The sequence below is a fragment of the Hippichthys cyanospilos genome, chromosome 1 (genome assembly GCF_059441005.1).
Source record: "Hippichthys cyanospilos isolate Australia breed blue-spotted pipefish chromosome 1, RoL_Hcya_1.0, whole genome shotgun sequence".
NCBI lineage: Eukaryota > Metazoa > Chordata > Actinopteri > Syngnathiformes > Syngnathidae > Hippichthys > Hippichthys cyanospilos.
In genome coordinates this window covers 20237887-20264058 of record NC_142369.1, presented here as the reverse complement: position 1 = coordinate 20264058, position 26172 = coordinate 20237887, and the positions used below count along the sequence as shown (strand labels likewise).

General features: G+C 37.1%; 1 protein-coding gene across 5 annotated transcripts in view; it reads right to left on the bottom strand.

Annotated features, from left to right (window-relative positions):
• gpat2 (glycerol-3-phosphate acyltransferase 2, mitochondrial) overlaps window positions 1–14832 on the bottom strand; it is a 76848-nt gene extending 62016 nt beyond the window's left edge. For 3 of the 5 annotated variants that reach the window (XM_088417951.1, XM_088417969.1, XM_088417960.1), the window contains exons 1-2: window positions 14569–14832; window positions 9603–9652 (exon numbers count right to left, since the gene is read on the bottom strand). The gene's annotated coding sequence lies outside the window, so the exon portion shown is untranslated. The remainder of the gene's footprint in view (window positions 1–9602; window positions 9653–14568) is intronic. The other 2 variants (XM_088417987.1, XM_088417977.1) reach the window with 1 other exon arrangement.
• Window positions 14833–26172: the final 11340 nt, after the last annotated feature.

Genomic DNA, 26172 nt, shown 5'->3' with positions numbered 1-26172 from the left:
TCAACTGTACAGTATATTATGTTACTCATTTTTAATTTGTGTATAAAGTCGTGATGTTTTTACCTAAGGTTTTTGCACGCGTTGCACGCATTCACTAATTAACATAGGTTTGGATTGCCCGTCAAACGAGCAGTTCGAGTTACGAGCGTAGCCGCTGAACGGATTAAGTTCGTAACACGGGGGCCCACTGTGTATACATATATATATATATATATATATATATATATATATATACATATATACATATATATATATACATATATATATATATATATATATATATATATACACATATATATATATATATATATATATATATACATATATATATACATATATATATATATATACATATATATATATATATATATATATACATATATATATATATACATATATATATATATATATATATATACACATATATATATATATATACATATATATATATATATATATATATATATATATATATATTATATACATATATACGTGTGTGTGCGTGTGTGTGTCTACAGATGCGCATGTTGTGCTCATGTGTTCTACAAATAAAAGTAATAAAAGCAAAGTGTAAAAGCCTCAGAGCAGAGTCCCTTCTTTCTAACAAGTAATCTTACTATTTCTCCGCTTTATGACCCTATTGTCAATATTCTCACAAATGTACAGTTCTCACCTTAGACTTCTATACTGTCAACCTCAATGTCTAACCATCATTATTTTTTCTCTCCTTCATGTACCTTCTTCGCCCATCTCATTCTTCTCCCTGACTATACCGTGAGGCTACTTAACATCTTAACTGTGGTGATAAACAACAGGCAACTCGTTCCACTATCAATCAACATCACTCGAACCCCGCTTCAAGTCTCCCAGGCCTTGCAATTGCTCAGTGCTCTGGGGATCTGATTTATTCCCATCTCTCAATGACTGCCCTAGCTCATTCTCTCCCCAAACCTTTCTCTCTCCACTAAATCTGTGCTGTGTCAGCATCTTTTCCTCCAACTAATGTGAAAAAAACATACTTCCTCTGTATAGAAATACAGTGTGTCCCATTTGGTTCTTCGTCTAGAAAATTAAAATAGTTTTAAAATACCCTTAAATTACTCCTGCCACCAAGGACAGTATAATGTATTTGTGGCATTTTACAAAGTAGGATGGCAGTAAATGAAGATTAATTAAAAGGAGAACTAAAGATTAATTAGAAGGAGAAAAAGAAAAACACTCCTATCCTTTCTTTCCCTCTTCAATGGCTTGACAGTACCCTCAGCTAGAGCTGGTATTGGGAAGATTTTTTTGAACAAAGGAGTTAAGTTTGGATTGTCTGTGACTAAGGGCTTTCCATTCGTTGACTGTTGTTTTATACCCTCACTCCTCCTTTAGGCTTGCTCCTCCTAGATCTAAGCCGCAACTACTAGGGCTGAGCAATATAGGGTGTTAGGACCAAAATGGCAACTTCAGATGATACGATTTCAGAATCATTAAAAGCTGCCTTGTTTATCCTCTTATCCTCTAAGCTCACCAATCAGCAGCATGCTACAGGTCACACAAATCAGCTCGGAGCTGTCAAAGCTTTGTTCGATTCTGAGTGGTTACAAAACCGTATTTATAGTACATTTTACTGCTTAATTTAAAGTTGAATGGCTTAGCCATGGGTCCCAAAATTGCGAGTGATGTTAAAGAGAGAAGTAAGAAGATGATTTATATGGAAACAAACAAGAACAACAAATGCCACTTCAACATAAAGAAATCCTTTCTATATTTTTTATTTATGATGTTTTCTGATTGTATACATGTATATTATATATACGTAGCACTTACTATACTATTTTGATAACAATTTTGAATATGTATGTACAATCTTGATGTTTTTAACTGGAGTTCTAAATGTATTAGCTATTTAACATAGGTTTGGATTGCCCGCCATACGGTGAATTCGCCTAACGAGCCCAACAGCAGGACTGATTAATCTCGTAACTTGGGGACCCGCTGTATTGTGACATCACTTAAAGTACAGCTTTTTTGGCGGCATCATATATATATATATATATATATATATATATATATATATATATATATATATATATACACACACACACATGCTATACCAGCCATTTTAAAATGGGGGTATATGAAGGTGCACCAGGGTAAATGTGAAATCGTTACATGGTTTCTACACGTAGAGGTGAATCAAATTTTATGTGTTTTGATGCCATGATAGGATCACACATCTTTCTTTAAAAAACAAGGACAAATTAATTAACCAAATTCCTAAAATTTGTTATAATGACTCCTATGCAAAATGTTGTATGCCTTTATGTTGTTAAGTTATATAGGGATGCGTAATGTGATGCAATTTTCCAGCAGACAGGGCAGAAATGAAATGAAAAATGTTTATGGAATCTAGCTTCTGGAGTTGCAAATTAAAACACACCTAGCGATATCACAACAAATGTGGATTCAAAGTTTAATAAATCAGATGGCACACTATTTTAAGTCGCTCCCCCTTTCCAAAATTGCTTTGGCTGGTTAGGTAGAACTTGGCTGAAAAAAAATATTCCACAAACGTTACATTACAGGAACTAGTTTGAGGACCACTGCACTATGTAATTGGTCTCAATGGGAAATCTTGTTTTGAATCCTGAACAAATCAGTGGACCAAGTGGAAGTTCTACCCAAAAAAAAAAAAAAAATCATAAATGATAAGAAATGTAAATTGAATGTATGGAAAATCAGCTGCTAAAATGATTGCTAAACATAAGTCAGATACAATAGTATTAGATGCTGAACCAAACACTGTGCTGACCATGCCTGGCCATGGTTAAATCATTATTGGAATCAGAAACGCCAAAAACAATCATCCATTTATAATGTGAAGGAAAGTGGTTTTAGCCTCCAGCCTTTGTTTCTAAAGAATTGAATTAAGTAAAACTTCTGATATTACATTTCTAAGCCAATTTAATCACAGCACTACAGTGGGAAAACAGAAAGAAAAGACAACCGTGATAATTGGGAAAAACTATGTTAGGATGCATCTTACTGGGGATATTCTTTCTCTGTTAAACATCCCTGTGACCAAGCGTGAGACAATTTCAACCACATACAGTAGCACAATATTTGGGATTGGTGGAGTAATTGCATGAGGGACATGAGGGAAAACATTTTCTGCATCTAGATAAAATTAATGGTTGATTGAAATTTAGAGAAAGTGTCTGCTTGTTCCTCAATTAAATTTGTATTCCAGGAAGAAGCTCTATTCCAATTTGCAACAGTACCTTTAACAATTAAACCTTAACTGCCTTGTTAAAACAAGAAAGAAATAAGTGGAAATGTGGCAAACCACTGCAGCAGAATCAGAATCTTTAACCCTTGTGCAATGTTTAGACTTCTAGCGATCAACTAATTATTGATTATCGGGGCCGATATATTTGCCATATTAATACATATCGTCATTGGCGTTTTTTTTTTTATTATTAATCTTACGGACAATAAACTCCGTCATTGTGTCTACCTATCACAAAATGTGATATGAAGCCTTCTCGACGTGTTTGTGTGCAGCCTGGCTTTTGCACTGTACTGCCCATAGCAGCATCTGATTGGCTGTGGTTCTTGCACCACTGACCAATTAGTAGTGAAAGCCATAAATGGGTTTTCCAGAGTGGTCTCACATATGCCGCCAGACTCTATGGCTTACTTACATCTGTGCTCAACAGAGAGATAAGATGTTTCGAACTTGGAATGGAAGTTCAAAACGATAAAAAGACTCTTACCAAATTTTTCACCATGAAAAGCACATTGTGTATTAGGCGTTATAGAAATAAAGTTGAATTGCCCCATCTTGAATCCCCGTCAGCCTTTTAGGCTAACCTATGTTAGTAAACAGTAGCGACAATTCGTCACCACCCACATTGTAACTACTTTTGGGGACCTCTCGCACTTGTGGGGACCTTTATATTGAAAAGCGCTATATAAGTGAAAGTCCATTTACCATTCAGAACTTTTTTTGAGAGGTTCAGATGTTATATTGTATTTTCGTTGGGGTAAGGGTAATTGTTTCGGGTTAAGCAATTCTTGTAATGGTTAAGTATAGGGACTAAGAAATGCATTATGTCAATGAGATGTCCCCACTACGATACAAAATCCGTATGTGTGTGCGCGCGCACGTCCGCATCAGCAAAAGTGTCCGTCAGAGACTTCGCCCCCTTTCTACTTCTCGTTGCTGAAGCAAACTGCCGTTGGATGTCCTTATACCCCAAAAGAAAAGTGTAGCCGCAGAGCTGAGTCGCCGATGGAAGCGGTCGCCGGCAGCCGCCTTTTGTGCCTCCCGACATGCCCTCCACCAAGCGAAACCCAAAAAAACCCACACGGATCACACAGCACGGGCAGCGGACCCACATGTGACTGAAGAAGACTTATGTCAGGGATCAGAAATACTGTCACAGCTGGAGCCCAGTCCGTAGTGTGTGCTTCCCTAAAGCTCCGCATCTCAAAGCAGATGCGGGGGGACACGGAAGCGCTCGGCTACACAGAAGCACCTTAGCAGAGCGTTTATGTCCTCCGGCAAGCTCTCCACAATACAAGCCCCAAAAAGGACACGGACCCACACCCACTGATTGTCGACAGTGCAGATGGTTCTTTTCACCGATTAAGTTTAACAGGGTTCCCGTCACAAAGCACACGTTGTGAGTGCCAGCTACTCATAGCTTTATTGATAAGATTGCACAGCTCAAATAACATATATCATTTATTAGTATCAAGCAAGCAGAGCAACATATAAATAAAGAAAAAGCTAATTAGGCTATATTCTCATGCAGTGTGTGGCAGCTTCGTTCTTCTGCGCTCTCAGCACCGGCTCCGACCGAGCAGATAAAAATGACTTGCAAGAGGCCTGATGATGATAGTAAGCCCCCGTACCTCCCGTGCAAGAGTAAATACAAGCCAGTTTTATCCATGTCTTTTAGCTTAGTTTTGGTTTCAGAATTGAGGAGGAGAGATTTGGCACAGTCGGCCAAGTAAACAGCAATATTTCATTTCTTAGTCACAAAGTTTTTCTACATAAAATACCAAAGTGACAAGAATATGTGTTTGGTAGCAGCCGGACAAACAAGTCAAGTTTATTTGTACAGCCCTGAGTCACCACAGTCTCAAAGAGCTTCACTGGTGAAAAAGAAATTACAGGTAGGATCGCACAGAGCAGACAGGTGAAACAGCACTTTACAAGTGTAGTAACTTGGCACTGTTTTGCATTTTAACATCAGTAAAATGTTTTGGCTCCTTCATTTACTAGGCAGGGATAGGCTCTAGCGACCCTTGACCCTCGTGAGGATAAGCGGTCAAGATGGATGGATGGATGGATGCTTCAGTCAACCAGAGGTTTCACTTGCTGGTTGGAAATGTCTGTACCTTAAAATTCATATTTAATAGTAAATTAAGATTGTGGATGCACCAAATGTATTTTATATGCCTATATTTAACAGTGGAAAGATGGAAAAATACCACCATCTATGTCCTTTATAAAGAAATTCAAATTAAATCAAATTCACGGGCCAAAAATGACAAAATAAGTTTGTATAAAAAAATAAAATATTACAATATGTTACAACAATATATTATATTCCTTATACATTTGCAATCGTGAGGAATTGACTGATGAGCAAGTAAGCCTTAAATAACAAAACGTGTCGAATATTATTACTTGGCTGCGACAAGCAAGAAAAAGTAACATTGATATAGTCATCTACAAAGTAGTTGACTTGAAAAAGAATGTGCAATTAGTTAAGGCCTACATCCACGTCTTGCTCGCCACAACACATTTTGTGATAGGTATATAAAAACATTTTAAAACAATTGGTTAATTTATAGAGCCATGGTTGGTAAACATTATTAAGAAATACGATTTGGAGTGTTTTAAATTCTGTTGCGCCGATCTTTTTCATTTTTGCGGCAGTCTTAGGCCATTAACAAGTTGACAATCTTTAGGAAGTTGACTAGTTGGGTTTGAAATGTGGAATATTTTCTACAACCACATTGCTAATTGCGTTTCACATGACTAGTTTAAAAGTCATTAGTCATGGCCATCCCTATCTAGACATGGATAAAAAGTCCACACACACACACCTGTTCAATACCAGATTTTTTTGTGATTTAAAAAAAGTCCCCCGAAACAAACAAGAAGATACCCTTCACAACTCAACTAAAATAAACGTACTTTAGGAAGGAGAAACTAATGTCAATGTTGATAATCTGATTGCACAAGTGTGCACATCCTTTTATAATTGGAGATGCAACTATGTTCTGGATTAAACAAGCACATGTTAAACTCTTGTTAAATGGGAGTCATCCCATTTAACAAGAGTTTAATATGTGCACACGTGTCACCCATCACCTGTTGAGCATTATAAGGGCCCCATTTCAATCTGAAGGAACATAGTGATAAAACGTGATGAGTAAATAGAAAACATTGCTTTCCATAAAACAACAAAAAAATGATGAAGGACATGGTCACTTTCATGGACGAAGCACAAGTAATATTATTTTCTTACACAGAGCATTACTGGAAAAAAAATTGAGCAAGGCCAAGGGATGGTGCACAAATTTACAATTAATTCCCATCGCAGCAAATCCAACTTAGTTCTGGGCAATGTGATTATTTTTGCGCAGTACACAGTACATAACGACAAAAATAGAAGTGACATTAGTGAGCCACACCTCCCTCACCAACACTTCAGTGATTTAAAACTACAAGAAATATTGTATTTGGTTTAGTTGTTTTAGTGGCCTGTGAATAAGCAAAGGCCCTTGTCGATGCTAAAAGCCATATGGTATCTGATATGAATAGGTGACAAGAGAGTCATTTTTACAGATTTCCAAGTCTCCCGTGGCACCAGAGTCTGAGTGGCAAAAGTAATAGCTGATGACACAGCTATATGGAATTGTACTCTTTGATTGTATACTGCAAATATGCAGCAATAGTTGTAGCATTTTATGACAGCATTTGTTAACCCAAGAAGATGCTTCTTCAGGTTGGCTTGCAATTGTAGTTGTTGTCGTTGAAGCAGTTTATTTGATTTAAGATTAATTTAGGTCCACACAAAAGAGGAAAGTCGAACACAATTCATTCGGTGATGCCGTTCAACCTCCAATTTTAAAATTTCAACATCTCAACAGTCGACATGACCTTCATCAACTTCAAATGGATTTTTTTTTTTTTTTTTACTCATGTTCTTCTCCTTATCTTACCACTGTGCTTCTTTCAAGAAAAAGTGTCACAAAACCCCAAAGGAAAATCTAAACACCCAAGCAGAGTACATCCTGTCATTCAGTATGAAATGAAGTCTTTTGAGGAGCAGTGATAGCTTGTCCGATATGCTCAAAATTGATGACAGTTCAATTTCCAAAATGTGTATTACATTTCAAACAATCTTCCTAAGATTTGTATTTATAATTCAAACTTTATGATCTTGTGTCTTCACTTGGGCGGTTGCAGTTAAAAAAAAAAAAAAAAACTTGTAAAACACTGCTCTATGTGGCTTGTTTAATTTAAGTTTAATTCAAGTTTTTAAGGTGAAAGCGATTGGTTACTCTTCCCAAAGTCTGGATCAAAGTTTCTATTCAGTCAATGTGACAGACTAAGCAATTGGGAGCAATGAATGAAAAGATTCCCCCACTAGAATCCCATTTCATTCCATAAAAATAATGAGAACAGTGCTTCCCAAGTGCCAGATAAGATAAAAAATTCAAAGTCAGACAGTGCTCACTTTTTTAATTTATAAAAGGAAATGCAAAATCATTTTCGTAAATAAAGTCTAGCTCAAGTATTGTGTGAGAGGGCGATGCTGAGATGCATCCACCGAAAATAGAAACAAGGAGTGAAAGGAGAGAAACAAACTGATAAAAGATTCGCAATGGACTACAACAGCCAAATTGAAAACACAAGTAGTGCAGCAGTGGCAAAGACTTAACTAAATAGATACTGCTTGAGTGTTAATTTGTTAGTGACCAGTACTCACTTATGTGCAATTAAAAAGTAAGAGTCCTGCAGGACTACTGGACCAAATGAATACTTCACAAGCCTCTCCACATGGTGCACATGTGCCAGCTCCACAGCCACTACAAGGTGGAGTGGGAGAAAAAACAAACAAACAAAAAAAAAACAAATGAAAAAACAAAGCACAAATGACATGGGCACAGATGAGGAGGCCACAGGTGTGCAAGAGAATTTGCGTCAGCAAGCCCTTGAAAATCTGCTGCTTTTATGCTTCAGGAATGCAGGTCATGGACGTCAATTGCAAAGGGTTACGTATATCTGGGTTATACATAAACATGAGAACAATGTAGCCCACTATACAAGAAATGGCACAGGGGAGACAACTGACGATGATTGCTATTTTGTTCGAATAAACCAAGAGCCAAACAGTCAGCTGATGAATAAAAAAAGAAAGTATTTATCAACCAGAAACAGAAAAGGTCTCAATTTTCGTGTACATTTCACAATATACTATAAATTACACTAATTTAAATGGAGAGGTAATACAATTCTACATGGTTAACTCATTCACTCTCAAAGACACAATTTCCCATTTTTAAGAGTCCATACATTTAATCCCAAGGACCGTAATTCCCCAATTATAAGACACACTTTTTCCCCAAAAATGTGCATTCCATAAACGGTAACTTAAAAATGTTTCTTTTTTTTTTTTTTTTTTAATTCCTCATGTTAGGGGTCCACTCTACTGTGACCTCATTGTTCTGTTCAAGAGAGCAGTGTTAGGTGAATAAAGCTTTGCAACAAGGTGTGTTTGCAGCAGGAAGTTAGGTTACGGACATTGTCAACATAAAAGCATAGGTCAGGAAAAAAAAAAAAAAAATCAGCTCAGCGATAGCATTTAAACAATGCTCAATCGAAAAGAACCCCAAAATGTTCCATGAATGAATCGCAAACCAGTTCAGTCTTTAAACAGTGTTACTTTGATTGTTCTACAACCAAGAAATTAAACAGCAACACAAAATGAGAACAATCGTGCCACCCTTGAATTTTACATTTTCGATCTAAAAATTCCCTTGTTTTGTTCTTAGCTAGCAAGAGGGGAAATCAATGTGATCTTCCCCGGCTCTAGTGCTCCATCAATTCCAAAGATGAACATGTTGTGGCTTAATCGAAGCAAACCATTTAAGATGTTTTTTAATTTCCTGGTACTGAACTATTTTCACCCAGAAAGCTTCTGCTCACTCAATGTCTTTTTAAATCATCATTAATGAAATCAAATGCATTTTCACTGAAACTGAACTTCTGAAAGCCACCTTTATATGTAATAAAAGGATCGCCATGTTGGGAGTGATTAACAACAATATTACTCAGTAATATTTGTACGGAAAAACCCAATGTGGCTAGTGGTTCTAGTAAGCCACTGGATACACTGTAAGGGTGGCAATCTTTCACTGTCTTACAATTCCAGTACGATTTTTGGGTCTACAAATTGATTCCGAATCGATTTTCAATCCCATGTCATTTTTGATTCAAACCAATTCAATGTATTTAAACGTGAGTACTGCTTCAAGCTTTAGTGTGCCTACAAAAACATAACAGTAAGAGGTCCAGTCATTCCTACCTTGTTCTTAAGCAGGAATGGGATTCATCCAGTGGGGACAGTCGGAACTACTGTAAAAGAAACAAAGACATATTAGAAGGATGAAAATAATGAGTAACACAGGGAATTCACACTGAAACTTAAATATGAAAACTGCAAAACCATACTCCAGCAATGCTGAAGAATTTTTAAACAGGTCTCTGACATGCTGGGCAACTTTGTCCAGTGGGTGGCAGTACTGCACATACTGAATGAGTGCTAAGTATGAGAATTTTACAATATTTCTTTTGCTGCTGGATTGCTGCTGCCTCCTAATAATTCTCAATCAACTCCTTTAACATCATCAAACTTGAACTGTCATGGAAATCTGCAATGTAATTCATTAAAACAAAGCCTATCTTGAACTTCCACACTAAGCGTGGATAATAATTACCAAGAAAGATTTTTTGGTCTGCCTCATATAATCACTTTTTTTACTTGACTTAAAGCTGTGTTTGTACAGAAGCGGTAGTGTAGAAAATGTTAGGCAGGCATCAGCAATTTGTCATACTTGTATGAACTACACAGCACAGTTTATGGCACAAAAATCACACTTCCATGTTAAGGAGTAAGTGTCAGCCTATTGATGAGACGAGAAAGGGAGAAGGAGACAAAATGAGGTCTTCAAGGCATGATTAGATATTCACCACTAGACAAGGCAAATCAGTAGTAATGGAGAAGGCATCAGTGAAATGAGCACACACGTTTACTACATGTCATGTTTCTAAATTCTTAATAGCAGGTGGATTAGCATCTTGTTTTGTTTTTTAACTTAACTTACAAATTGCAAAACTACCTTTCTACAAGAGTGCATTATCACAAAAAGGTCTTTAGGAACATTATATATATATATATATATATATATATATATATATATATATATATATATATATATTACACATACATATAAACAGATTTGCATCTTGTGGATTTTATGCATGTCATGTACCTTCGAATATTGGACAGATGGTTTATAGGCCGGCCAATGTCACCTACAGACGATGAGCAATGTTCAGTCATGATGAAATTGGCAATTTATCTAAAGTTATGCAAGAAGGCTGAAATCAAACTTTATGTTGCCTCTGATAGTTCGGATACATCAAGATACAGAATATATTTTCATCATATGGTATAAAGTAAATGTGCACAATGTACTCTTCCAGACTCTAGACCAGTGATATTGCAGCACATCCATCCATCCATTACTATATTAAATATATATCTTATCACATATAATGTACTGTATCTGTGTAAACGACAAATAATGACAACTTAAATGCTCTTCCACTAGATACAGTACTAGAAGTTACAATGAACTAGTCATCATGATTGTTTAAGCGCAGTGATTCCCTCAATGTATTTATTATAAGCTTGGCGACCCGCCAGGCTTTTCCTGCCCCCACACCCCTGCCGGGGTAGGCTCCTTCTTCCGCCAGGCCTGCAATGGACATTGGCTTCCCACGTCATTAGTGACTTGATGTTGTTGGTCAACCTCAGGTTCATAAAATATTTTGCCCAAAGCATGAGCGGTAGGTGACCGATGGGCCTAGCAAGTTTTCTGGGGGGATAGTTTTCTGTGTAAATGTTATTTTAGACATGTTTTGTGGTGAGCCATGACATTTCTATAACGTATAAGAATATCCTTGGCTCACACAAGGTTAACACAAATAACAGGGTTTGCAACCCAAAATGTTGAAAGAGTCATATTGAACCAAGAAACAAATCTGTCTGGAGCTGCAAAAAAATTTAAAGTCTTATAAAGTATAAGCCTTACAATGAAGACAACACATGCGATAAGTGTCCATATTAGCTATATTAGCCTACTATCAAAAAGAACGAAGAAAGAAGAAAAAGGCTATATTAATGAGGCTTCATGACTAAATGTTTATTTTCCCTGCAGCGCATGCACCCTGGAATGACAGACCATGTGACTATGCTGCACGATGGTGCCCTTTAACTTCCATTACAATGACGTATTGTTTCATTGCATCAATAGAATTATTGAAACACTATAAAGAAATTAAAAAATGTTTGTCATTAAAAAAAAAAAATGGAACACCATTTGACCTGAGCAACAACACACTACAATATTCCTGTATGCCATTCCAAATATGCACTGAAAAAAATATGTAATCCTTTCATAAAAACAGCCAATTTGTTTCTAATTATGTGCCTATGACAAAATTGTGTCCTTACCTGTGTAATGTGACTTCTGTTTTCAGACATCACTAAATAGCTTCTCAACATAAAGCATGTAAGATGTTTTTGTTACTTGACAGCTCATTAAAAGCAACCTGCAGGCACTCCATATACATTGGCAATGAAAGCAAATGATTTGGTTCTAGAACTGTTGAATCTTCTGTTCTACGTTTCTTTTTCCCTTTGGGATCCATGGCCCATTAAACACAAAGATTTTTTTTTCTTCTCAACAGGCACGGAAAGAAACATGCGTGTCAGTCTATGACACAAATCTTTGTTGACAGAAATGTTGAACTTTAATGCTTTACAGCTTTGGAAAATATTAAGAATGTTTTTTGAATGTTTACAAACCATGTTAAAAGAAAAAATATACTCCCCCACATCTTTTTCCATTTTCATACCTTTTTGAAAAAGCTCCAGGGAACAACTAGGGGGACACTAAAGAGCTGCATGCAGCTCTCAAGCTGCCAGTTGCCAAGCTCTTGTCTAGATAAACCATCCGAGGCTGTTCATATCACTGCATGCTTCATGTTGACAGTGACACTTGCGAATCAAGTCATTTACATTAGAGTCATTTGTCTTTCTGTTGCTTTCTGGTGTCGACAGTCAGCTCAGACATCCTGGGAGTTGACCACAAACAAAGGTCAAAGGTTTCTTTTTATTTATACCTTACGGTACATTTTCTTTGCCGGCAGAAACTTTGCAGTCCGGGTAAAAACACAAAAACAACAAACAACAATACATTAGACAATACAATACTAAAAATGCCAGTCGTTAAGACCCATAAATTCCTATGAAATCCAAAGAAGTCCAAGGTTCAATGGAGCCCAGTACTCCTTCCTATCTTTGCCACACTGTTGTGAAAGGAATCATATATTAGGTTGTTCTCATTATGTGTTTATTTAAACCAACTGGGATGAATTTGCACTTGTTGCTTTCCATTTAGTGGTTGATTTTAGCAGAAGTTTTGACACCCCATGCTTGATATAGAATCCCTTTCTTTCAGATGTTCAATACTTATTTCCTGCTCTACTTCATATTTTTACACATAATTCAATTTATGGTTAATTGTGTTTTGACATCTTTGCATATGTCAACTGCGTGGATTGTTGCCTATATCTAGTGACAATATCATATCAATAGCACCTTTACAAATATATTTACTCAGGAAACGGGTGCCGTGTTCAATACTTATTTTGCCCATTTTATATATATATATATATATATATATATATATATATATATATATGCATTAGCTAATTAACATAGGTTTGGACTGCCCTACATACGGTGAATTTGCGTTACAATCATAACCACAGAACAGATTTATCTAATTAATCTCGTTATTTAATTGTTGCTAGTGTATGGTGTTTCTTCAAAACTGGATTAAAAGTAAAGCTGCAGATTTTGAGAAAAATGGAGGGAATATTAAAGTACAGGCGCACAGAAAAAACAAATGAGAATGCAAATCAAACAACATTTTGTGATGAGCTCTTAAAAGCTGCAATGGCACTAATGAGAACTATACAAAAATAATACCATAATAGTCCTGATTGCTCATTAATTCTGAATGGATGATAAATACCCTTCAGCCTAAACTCTTGTTCACTGTGACCGTGACTGTTCATTTCTTTCTGCAAGGATGAACCATTTTGAACGCACTACTTGATTTGACACACTATCCGGTATATCCATTACTTGGCAGCTGCAGTAAAACATACGTGATGAGTTCATGGTTGGATTTGTGCTTCACTCAAAAAAGGGTTTTGAGGTCAGAAAAAAAAATGGAAAATTTAATCACTTAAAATATATCACTTATTTGCCTTCTCCAACTGTTTGCGCCTGTCAATAAAATATGGTCACTTACCTCCAAATCAATCATCACATTGGTGAGCAGCAGTTACAGTGAATTACCCATGTAAAACTAGTCTTGGTGGTTACAATAGTAAAAGCTGAAGAAATAGAACTATGTTATTTTGTTCTCAAGACTGAACGAACTTGAACTTGACTTGGAAACTGCTGACTGTCAGAGCAAATATGAAAGCTGGGGTGGAAGGATTTTGTGTTTTTCTTATATTTATACTACTTATACTACTTAGTACTACGCAGCAAAAGCCCAGGAGCTGACCCACAAGTTAACGAATTTTCAGGCGTTCTCAGTTCCATAGCTACGATAGTCATTTATAGTCACATTTCATACTATAATGATGTGTATTTCTCTATTGTATTAAAAATTTTGTGGGGGTTTTCAGTCATAATGTGTGTGTGTTTGAGTGTGTGTGTGTGTGTGTGTGTATATATATATATATATATATATATATATATATATATATATATATATATGAAATCAACATTAGCAAATATAATTACGATCCCTAGCAACATTACTCTGTGTATTTTGACTATTTTAAAAAGATGAATAACATTATTTTTATTTTTCAAAGGTAATTTATATTTATTGTTTACGTGCACGTTGATTACAGAACTCCGTCATAAACTGCACACCTGCAATTAACGTTTGTAATGAAACACATGAACCGCATATATCGCCTCTTCTTCTTCTGAACCTTACTGGTTAATGTTGACTAAATATAAGAATTATAAAGAAAAAAAATTACATTGTCAAACTGTGAAGTTACTTTGAAGCTACCAGACTCCGACAAGCTATGCTAACGCTCCGTAACAGCACAGGCCAGGCCAGGCTGACCAAAAATAAATCAATAAATAAATAAAATAAAATTATTCGTACCCAGTTAAATCAACGGCCTTTCGCTGAGTTCCAGTCAATGAGGGTTCGTGGTTTGTTGCGGGCGTCAAATACAGCGACCTCGAACACTCGAATTGGTGCCACCGGCGTATACCTGGAAGCGCGCGGCTTCTGATAGACACGCTAGTCCGTAAGCGTGACGTAAGTAGAAAGGTGCCACCGACCCCTTCTATTAAATCTGCAGAAACAACCTAAATTAAAAACAAAACAAAAAAAGGAAGGGGGGATACGAAAATTGGGTTAACATTTTCCATGACGTTATGAATGAAAGAAGTTGTGATGTTTTAACGGTTTTAGAAATGGGTATAATTGCCCCCCCCCCCCCCCCCCCCCCCAAAAAAAAAAACGTTGTTTTGTTTTGTTTTATTTAGTTTGGGAATGAATATGAGATCAAGTGGCCTCACAGTTTACTTAAGTGTGAACACAATTATAAAGAGACGCTATGGGTACTATGTCACAAAAATGAGTTATTATTAAATTTAAAGAGGAAGTCAAGTCAAAAACCTTCTTACAATAATATAGTCTCTGGACGCGTCTAGTTTAAACATGGCATTCTTATTGATATTGCATATCTTAAAAATGTATTAAACCACACAAAAAACACATTGGAGTTTACCCCGGTAGACAAGATGGAAGCCTCTCTCCGCCTTCGGGTGGGAGGACAGGTCGTGACTATGGTTTGTGCCTATGGACAGCTCAGAGTACCCCACCCTTTTTAGAGTCCTTGGAGGATGTGCTGGAGTGTGCTCTCCCGGACACTCCTTCGTTCTGCTAGGATTTGCAGTCAAGTGTGAGGCAGCTGGCATGAAGATCAGCACCTCCAAATCAGAGACACTGTACCAGTCTGTCTTGGTGAAGAGAGAGCTGAGCCGAAAGGAGAAGCTCTGGATTTACTGGTCGATCTCCATTCCTGCTCTCATCTATGGTCACGAGCTGTGGGTCATGACTAAAAGAAAGAGAACCCAGATACAAGCGGCTGAAATGAGTTTCCTCCGCAGGGTGTCCGGGCTCTCCCTTAGAAGCTCTGTCATCAGGTAGAGGACTCAGTGTCAAGCTGCTGCTCCTCCGTGTTGAGAAGAGTCAGTTGAGATGGTTCGGGTATCTGGTCATGATGCCTCCTGGACGCCTCTATGGTGAGGTGTTCCGGGCATGTCCCACAGGGAGGAGGCCCTGGGGATGACTGAGGACATGCTGGAGAGACTATGATTCTCAGCTGGCATTGAAACGCCTGGGGATCCTTCAGGTGGAGCTGGACAAATAGGCCGAGGAGAGGGAAGTCTGAGTTTCCTTGCTCAACCTGTTGCCCCCGCCACCCGACCCCGTTGAAAGCGGTAGCTAATTGATGGATGTATGGAAGAAATCATTTTGAAAACCCTCATTGGTGGTTTTTGTCAAGGAGGAATGACATTGTTTTTGTTAGCAAAAGGAGCCCTCAAAAATACCAATGTATGCTCCAAAAATTGCATTGTTGTTTTTTTTGTTTTGTTTCGTTTCGTTTCGTTTTCCAAAACCTACGTATTATGAATTATGCAATTTGGTTGTGTGCCTGATGAGTGATCAGAGTCAGAGTACTAGTATTGAATCCAAAAAGAGATGTTTTTTCTTCATCTTCAGAAAAAAAAGCTAGTTAGGACAGAATCAATGCTCCTTGTTGTAGTGAAGGTATCCAAGACAAGCTTAATCAATCTGTTGGACACTATCAACATTTGCATCTTTCATGAAACAAGCTTCTATGACAAGCCGTTAGGCCTTGTGAGGATAAGAATCTGAAATATCCATCAAGGAAGAGCTGAGGAACGCTAAAACATTTAATGAGCCAAGTGTGGAAACGGGGAATGGGAAAAGGTCAGATACTTGCCGCATAGCTCATTTAGCACAGTAAAACTCAAACATTCAGCTTGAACAAGAGTCAAGCTGCATTTTTGGGCGTCAAAGTATGTTAAGTTATTGGAGAGTTTGTTGATGAATCCACTGCATACTCCCAAGTTCATCTAGAATGTTGAGCCAAGCTATACTATTGAGTTCCATGATAATGAATCTGTCATACTACCTCTACATGTGCCACAATACTTTGGCAAACTTGTAAAGTGTTTCACCTCTGATTATTAATTAGGGATGGTCCGATCTGATCCACCATGTTAGTATCAACCCCGATCCAAGCCAATATGAATGGATTGGGATTGGATTGTTGTTTTTATTTGAACCAGCCCGATCCTATTCTCAACTTTACTTTACAATGCTCCCAAACTTCATGTCCATCATACTGGGACTACAACTACTTCCTGCTTTTGTGTCAAAGAATCATGAGAAAAGTAGTCCTATAGCTTATGGCTGAGGGCAGACCAACACAAGATGAGTTTTAAAATGTTTACAATGTGGGACCTGTACAGACTAAATGACACAGCCAGCTTCTAACAGCTGCAGTGACTGATCAACGAAGGATAACGCTGAGTATTTTGACTTGTTTACAGTGTTGAACTGTCAACCAAGATAACATTTACCATTAGCCACAACCAGTCAAAAGATTCACTAACCATGTAACTTCAACCTTTTGTTTTGCCTCTCGAAGGATTCTTTTTCTCTTTGCCACTTGAAGCAACCCCTGTATAATTGCACAGCAAACAAAAACAAGCAATATGCCTACCTAATGTTTTTTTTTTTGTGGTGTTGGTGCAATGTAGTTAGTTATTCCTGAAAGTATTTATATCCTTTCAGTCTTGGACCATGAACGCATTGTTGTCAACATGGCGGCAGCAACGTTACTTTCTTGTTTTCATGTAGACAAGATGAAGAGTGCACTTTTGTTTTTTTAATTTTCTGTTTAATAAGCAAGGTTTTGCAAAAAAGAAAGAAAACAATTACGTATGGTGATTCAGAAAGTTAGTTGAGGTAAGTTGCGTGCAATGACTGTTCACACAATAAGACTGAAACATTTTAGAAATACTCATTCAATGCACCAAACCACATAGCAGGGGGTACTGGAAAATATTTTATCATTTATTTACTGCATCAAAATCACCCGTGCTACAGTTTGCTTTGGGAAATAAATTATTAAATCTTTCCATGTAATCCTTCAATGTCCTACCTTACCCTGAGGTGTAAGAGTACCTTTGGTTGAGAAACACTGCTTGAGGAGACCAGAATAGTGAAGGTGGTGATTTCAGATGTCCGTATCAAGCCAAGTATTATACAACATGTACTATACAATACAACATGGATGGACGGATAAATGGATGGATGGAGATCCAGTTAAGTTTTGTAACCACTTAATAACGTAGCTTTTTTTAATGTGCAGAAAAATTCATCCTTGTCTCACTCAATATTATATGCACTGAATATCATAAGAAGGCTCCAGTACGTCACCACCGTATTTAGTTCTGTTCTCTCCAAAAAGAAGGTTACTGACATAACAAGCCATACAGACAGATCATCTCCACAAGCCATTCGAAGACGTATTCAAATATGTCAGAGATAATTGCCTCAGATGGACTGCATAAATGAACAAACATGCTGCTATCATAATTGCGACAGTGATAAAAATTACTTTGATGGCTAGTACCCAGATTCAAAAGAGAGTGAGTGATAATTGTCACTGTGGAATGGCTGCCCAGTACTCTTCAGGGGTAGAATACATGTATAAATATGAGTTGCACGTTATAGACAAATGTATTGCCGCCGTACATCCATTCTGTTCCACTTATCCGAGGCTGTGTTGTGAGGGTGTTGTATTGCAAACAGATTTTTTTTTTCCATTTTCACTTCCTGTATTGCTACCACAAAGTGAATGAATTTGGGAGGAAGTCAAGACCCATTTGGTTGTATTGTGGTTTACAAAGCTGACTTTTTATTGTTTCCACTCAGTGCACTCTTCACAATCACCCTGTGACAAGGGATGAGCATGATAATTGAATTTGTAGATGTTTGACTGGAATGCTTTCGAAATTCTGAGTGGTATAATATCCTCTACTTACCAGCAGTGTGAAATGCAGCATTAAATTTAGATTAGATGTGTCTCTATACTTTTAGTCACATAGAATTCATGCAGGAAGAGTTGTCTTCAACTGTGACAGACCACAGAAGACCATCTGTTTTTGTTCCACAATACATCTCTAAGTGAACACACACACATGCACACACACACACACACGCACACACACACAACCCCCCACACATGCAGTACACACATATAGAAAGTTGGATGGAGGAAGTGATTCCCTGCTCTAGTGCCAATAGACATCAATTTAATCATAGCCCTTTGTCAGCTTTCATTAATGTTATCTCCATCATCTATTAGCCTTCCCTGCTTTATAAACAATCTCGAAAATTTTGATGCTGTCAATCACTAGTAATTGAGTTGGGCGTCTTCCTTCTCTTTGCTTCTGGCTGAACATGTTCAAACAGTGTGTCCCTCTGGAAAAAGAGTGACATTATCATGCTTGGCATGTAAATAGAATATACTTAGTTTGACGCAATGATTGTGTCGGTCTGAGATGGGAAATGAGCTTTGGATTTCCTCAGCCAGTTGTAAAGCAATAGGTTAGTACTTTTTATTGCCATTTAGCTTTCTACTGGGATAATTCTAGGAAAAATCATGGATTCACACTTGCGTGTGAGCAGGACTGCCCAGCAATTATGTCAATGAACTCTCGAGCATTCCTACAAGATTGGCTCCCTTCGCATCCATCGACCAATGGAGTTGAGTCGCAGGAGTGGATAACAACTCCTGGGCGGGAGTGGATTACAACTCCTCAATTTCAGGTGTAAACGCTGCTTGTTATCATGTTTGTTCAGATCCAGGTTCCACTCTACTTTGACGTCTGAGGGCCGTTACTCAGAGGGCGACTCCAGTCATCTGTGTTTCTCGACCACAGCCAAGGGATGGAACCTGGAGGGAATAACAGTACAGTTACTGAAAAAGGTTTAATAATTTAAGGTGTAAGTAAATATGCTTATTGCAGTAGTCTTTGTCTCAGATATGTAAAGTATAAATCATATTTAAAATTTTGGTACCCACATACACATGCATGAAAATTCTTGAGAGTTGGAAGTGGGGGGGTGTCCTACTTCGCAGATTTCACTTTTTGCGGGGGCTTTCGATCCTCATTAACCACAAAAAACGGGGAAACACTGTATTGTTTCTAATGACCAATCATGACTCAACTTGAAAAAATCACATTATCAAAACAAGTGAAAAGATGAACCCATAGTCACAGAAGTAACATGTTTAAAATACTACTACTACTACTACTACTACTACTACTACTACTACTACTACTACTACTACTACTACTACTAATAATAATAATAATAATAATAATAATAATAATAATAATAATAATAAATCAATTTTTCCATCAATCAAGTATTTTTAGAAAATTTCCCATCTCCAAAGGCGAGCAAAGTTAATGTTTGTAATAGTAGTAATAGTAGTAGTTGTCGCAGTGTAGCAATTTATACAGTAATTCCCATGAGTAAGTTCTGGCTATCACAATTGAAATTGATATGAAGATTTTTTGTGTGTACTGTCCCTTCTGTGGGTTGAATGTTTGATTTTTTTTTTTTTTTGTCGACTATTATGGGAGGAAAGTCAAGTTGAAATTGATTGACTTAAGACATCATTGAGATTGTTTGAGCAAAGTACAGCAGTTTCATAAGAACTAACTAAAGATTAGAAATACAACTAATCATGATGTTGAGTGCAGGTGTTGTAATTAGTGGGAGCCTAACATTTTATCTTGAATGCGCTGGTCAATCTCATCTGGTGCGCCACAGCATAGCGTGTCATAAGAACAGTCCCATGGTCCTGCTGGTATGAATATTTTAAGACTAGCAGTGATTGAAATACCCAAAGCTAGTGAGGCTAACAGCTTTTCTCATCCATGTCAGCTTATTTTTGTACTCTCAAACCCGCCTCGTTGGCCTGAGATTTTGCTGCTCCACAGAGCATTATAATCTGGTCACAGCAGCAGATGCGTGAGAAGAAAGTCCTCTGAAAATTGGCTGAGTGGAGGATGAGATGCAAAAGACATTATTTTTTTATGAAGCGATCAAGGTTGACTCGTATTTTTGTATTAGTATACTAGTATTGTTGTATAATATATGTAGTCAATTCAAAGGTGAAACCAAAAGAAAGGTAATGACAGCACCCCCCTCTAATATTATATTGCTTGGAAGTTGGCCTCCAGACATCCTCAACAGCAAATCTGATCTACCGAGACCCGTTATTACACACGATATTTATTTCATTTGTTAGAGTTTAAAACATCTTTTTTATTGATGACACATTTCACTTCATTTTTTTCAGGAACTGACTTCAGAGCTCAACGGGCCAGTCGAGAAACTTTTCCTTCTCAACGGTTTTGTGTGACGTGGCTGTTCGGTTTGGGTTAGAACCTATGATCTTTCCAAACTTGGATGTCTTGCAGTGTGTGGGTGGTACATTTCACCCTTACAATAACTTCTGCATCCTCTAATTTCATCAGTCATTTGATATACAGTATGTAAGTCCACCTCTACCTGAGTACCCGTAGTTAAAAAAGCCCCATTAAATAGTGGATCCTCCACTATGATTAAATCCAGGAAAGATGGTGGTTTGATTTTGTCACTCTAAATGTTTTCATGGGTCATTTTGATTATGATCGGTCATAAGTATTCATGTATTCTTTAATGGGTGCTAATTTTGATGGCCAGAACGGTATGCATTGATAGGAAGCGTATTAATCGATGTGGAATCAGGCTACGGAAAATTTCATACTATCTGTCCTTAAGCATTAGTAAGAAAAGGTCGCCGAGTTGTTTATGTTTAAAAAGCATTTGTTTGCCTCAGGAATACATGAGGGCACAGCTGTGATAAAAGCCGGTCACTCCACTGGGGAAAGGCCACTCACTGCATCCTTCCTTATCTCCTCAGTATAGGATGCACTGGGCCCTCCTTGAGTAGAAAATACAACTGATAATGCAGTACCCCAATTTCATCCCACTGAAAATTTAATGGGATATATAATTTATTTTAACTTTGTGATCAACAGATAGCTTTAGCAGAGGTTTAATGACACTCACGGAGAATCTGCTGCGTGTCACGCCACTGCCATTTTGTCAAGAGGCCAAACATTGAAGGTGATAGGTGATAGTATGGATAGTATAGATATGAAGGTGGTAGTAGTGAGAGAAATTTGGTTCATTTGAGTACTAATTATCGGGACTTGTTATGTAAAAGTTTCATAACGTGCTGAGTTGACCACATTAAATCACACTTTCATGTGCTACTGTTTGAATTTATAACCCCTATGTGGCTGCAAGATTGCACAGAACCTTTGCCTCTATAAATACACTGTTGCCCATAAAAGAACAAATTTATTTTTTATAAACAATCCACTGTTTATTTCTATTTCGAGTAATCTATGGTAACAGGGAGCAATGAATTCTGTATGTGTCCCAATTCCACCAGTGAATTGAAGTCACGCATAACATTTATTTGCATTTTAATAAAAGGTGAAAAAAAGAATATCTATTAGCAAAAATCCTCTCTTTAAAATGGATTTGATGTTTTCAGCTTCATTCAGCGTTATCAGATGTCTGACACAGAAATGCTGAACATGCACTCTGAAGAAAAAGGGTTGGCCACTTTTGGAATATGATATACGCAGCGTTCTATACTTGCTATGCAGGAAATAGCTATCACAAACATCTCATCCAGCAATAAATGCATGGTGAATGGAGCCACTCTATCTTTGAACAAAAGCTGCATGATGGTCAAACCTTTGAGCATACAAAAAAAGTATTAATGCAAATAACAGTTGCTTCTGTACAAGAAGGGTTCTTTTTGCATCAAGAAAATTGTTGTTTTCTCAAAGACATTTAAAGGATAATTTAAAAACAAATCACACAAACATTTGGTAACACTCAGAGACACAACTGGCAAAGGCCTCAACAATGCCGGACTGTTTATACTGTTATTAGTAATAAATGCTTCTTTCTATTTGCGTTGCAGTATGATATCCGCCTGTTAGTCACATGGTGGTCCTCATCCACAATGATGATGAGAGGCAAAACCACTAAATCCATTACTGCAGGGGCATTAGAGCAAGTGCCAAAAAATACTATAAGGCTAGTGGCTTGGAGATGGTAGCACAATGAGATCATTATTTCCTACATGATAATTCACATATATCATATTTTTTGTTTGTGCAATGACTATAGCACATGAAAGTGGTCCTAAACAGATATTACTATAATGGATATAATTGCGTGAGTGGCACACTGCCAAGACCAATGAAATGTCAAGCAATGCTGTTCCGCTGCAGTTCTGTAAGTGGCAGGTTTTTCCATGAACCCTTCTTTATCGACTAGGGAAGATTAGCAATCAATGAATGGCTTGTTTGTTTTTATTCTCAATCAAAAGATGGAGTAATTCTCTGAATGTTCTGGACTCCTATTTCAATACCAGTCTTGTATCTTGCAGATTAATGGTGCCCGGTTGCGTTAATGTAGGTCTGCACATTGTTTTATTTCATGTACCGTATGTTGCATACTTAAGAATGACTTTGGCGATTGAATGTAGTATAAAAAGAGTATTCTTCTCCGTGCAGCAACATAGCGCAAACTTTTTTCACATGCTATTTATTTTTCCCAAAATATTTTGATGGCATGCATTTTTTCCGATATACCAAATTACTCTTTTAAGTATTGTATCATGACATTATTGTGAGCGTTAACAAAGCATATCACAATTATATTGCGAGTTATGTGATTTTACAATGTCAAAACTGCCAGCATTTGAATGAAGCCTCACATCACTATTCCACACTTTCTCTTTCTGACCAAAACCACAACCCCATTTACATGCCTGAGAGTGAATCTCATACACGACCATTCTATAAGCATGTGATTTTGAAAGCATAGAGTTGTGACACATGTCCAGCTTCAGCAATGAATCAGCATTAGCAAGACTATGCTAGCATTAGCATCAAAAGTCAGCATTAGCCGTGGACGCTACAAGAGGGTTGTAATTTTGTGACTGGGTGATGCCAAGCCACATGCCATACCTCGCTGTGTCTGGATGTCCACCCCTATCCCCAAACCAATGGGTGTCAAACTCAAAGCCCGGGGGTCAGATTTGCCACATCCTTTTATGTGACCCGTGAAATGCTGATTTTACTTCAAGTTTCTGGTTAATGTACAACATTTGCAAGCTTTTTTTCAACTTTTAAAAATTCTGGGGGGAAAAAAATAAAAAATGTTGTTCCCAACATCTCTTTTGAAGAGATTTTACTAGATTGTGATTCCAAAATTAGATAAATGTGTGACGAATGCACTTAAAATTTATTTGACTTAACAGAAACTATGACTACAACGTGGCCCTTGATATAAATTCCTTTGATACCCCTGCCCTTACCTTTCATTGACTATATAGTCCAGTACTCAATAGTAGAAGTGGGTATGGATACAAATTTCCTGAATTAATTCAATTTCTATTCACAGGAGTTCAATTTGAGTCAATATTTATGTTTTTTTTTCAGTTCAATACAGATCAATATAAATTAAGATACATGCACATATGAAACATCAGTTCTTCTTAAATATTAAGAATAAACAAAGAAAACTTCACAAACATTAACTCATACCATGCACGGGTAGTTTCTAGTAAATGTTTTAGTTTATTATTTTGATGACAGTAACATGTTAGAATCACATAAGTGTCACACAAACATTGACATCAACAAGGAAGAGATGAAAACAGGCTTTATGCGTATAAGCTCTCCGAGAGTGTTCACATAAATACTGTATAGTGGCAAAACACACTGTAATCTCATGACAAAAACACACTGTTAACCTATGACATTCACATCAAAAAAATCTTGGTCTTTTTAAACACCAAAACACTTCCAAACGTCCGCCTTCAAGCATCTTGATTTCCGTGCTTTCACCATGTTGTTTTGAGATGCTGCTGATATGCAGACAAGATCTGATGAGAAGTCACATGAATTCCTTTTTTTACACTCTTTTTTTAATGGTCTTATGAATCAATACCGGGTTAAAAAAAGGAAAATACATTCAATACCACCTCACTTTCTCCTCGTCACTAATCACGTGACCACCGTGCACAGACGCATTTAAGATCTCAAACTATTTACAGTAATTAAATACAGTATTTATTTTAAACTGTATTTTATTTCCTTTACTGTACATATTTGAAATAAAACAAAATGAATGAATTATTTCCATGAAAACAGTATCCCTTTAATGTTCATGCCTGCGCCATCATTTGCGTGCACCTTTTGTTTTACTGTTCGCAATGCATTACAGTCCATAATAACCTGTTGAATTGCCCATCGGTGCACACTACTTTTCCAAGTGCATTGTGGGTAATTTTCAGTGCACTTTATTCATCCTACTTGCCCATTCGGACAACCCTACGAAATGGTGTGCCCCCTCTATATAGTGAGTAGCTTGCACATTTGGACACAGCCTCAGTGGCGTTGCAGATCTACAAGAGGGAGAGCTGCATTGCTGTGGGAATGGTCACACGTGACATCAGTCATAGCCAGTCAAAGTGGTTGCATTCCTTCTGTTTGGATGTAGCGCACGTGCAATCATGGCTTGCCTGATGCACATAACCACTGTGACGTGAATGGCCACTTGGGAGACTCCCATCCCAAATTGTTTGTGCCATGGACTGCGACACAACAATTTTCTTCAGTATTACTCTGCTGAATCTGTTGTGAGCAGATTCAAATGGCAAAATTCCTCTACTTGGAAATTGGTCCTATATATATATATATATATATATATATATATATATATATATATATATATATATATATATATATATATATATATATATATATATATACAGTATATATATATCTATATATCTATATATATATATATATATATATATATATATATATATATATATATATATATATATATATATATATATATATATATATTTTTTTTTTTTTTTTTTTTTTTTTTATGTAAATAGGGTCTTTTGCTTGGCATGTTTTTTTTGAGGGGTAGGGGCTTGGGGTACTCAATTGAGCAAATAAACTGGCAATGACCGTCTACTAGAGCAATTTGTCTTAACACGTGCCATCAATCTTCTGCTAATGAATGCAATGTTTGCCGTTGTTACCCGCTGAAAAAAACGGTAGGGAGAGGCCTGTAGGAAATAACTCAATAAAACAACTATTCCCTACTTTCTAGCTTTCATTGTTCTAGACTTTCTATCAACCCGCTGAATTAGTTCAACGACAGTTTATGTCATCGTCACACTTTATTTTTCAAATAAAGCGGTTAAGGAGGGTTAATGTGACTTAATTTAATAGGGGTCCGACAGCAAATGTCATGCTGCTTATTATCTTTATGCTGAGTCAGCTGTGCCACCTGACTTGACCTTCCTAATTAACACACAGTATGCATGAATCAACCAATCAGCGCATAATCACATTTCCGAAATCAATGGTAATTTCTGCGTATGTGCAGGGGTGGGGTGGGGGGTTTTGGTGATATGCATGTCAAAAACAATCTGTCTGGAAATGAGGCAAGAGATGAAGTGTGATTTTTTTTTACGAGTGCTTTTGC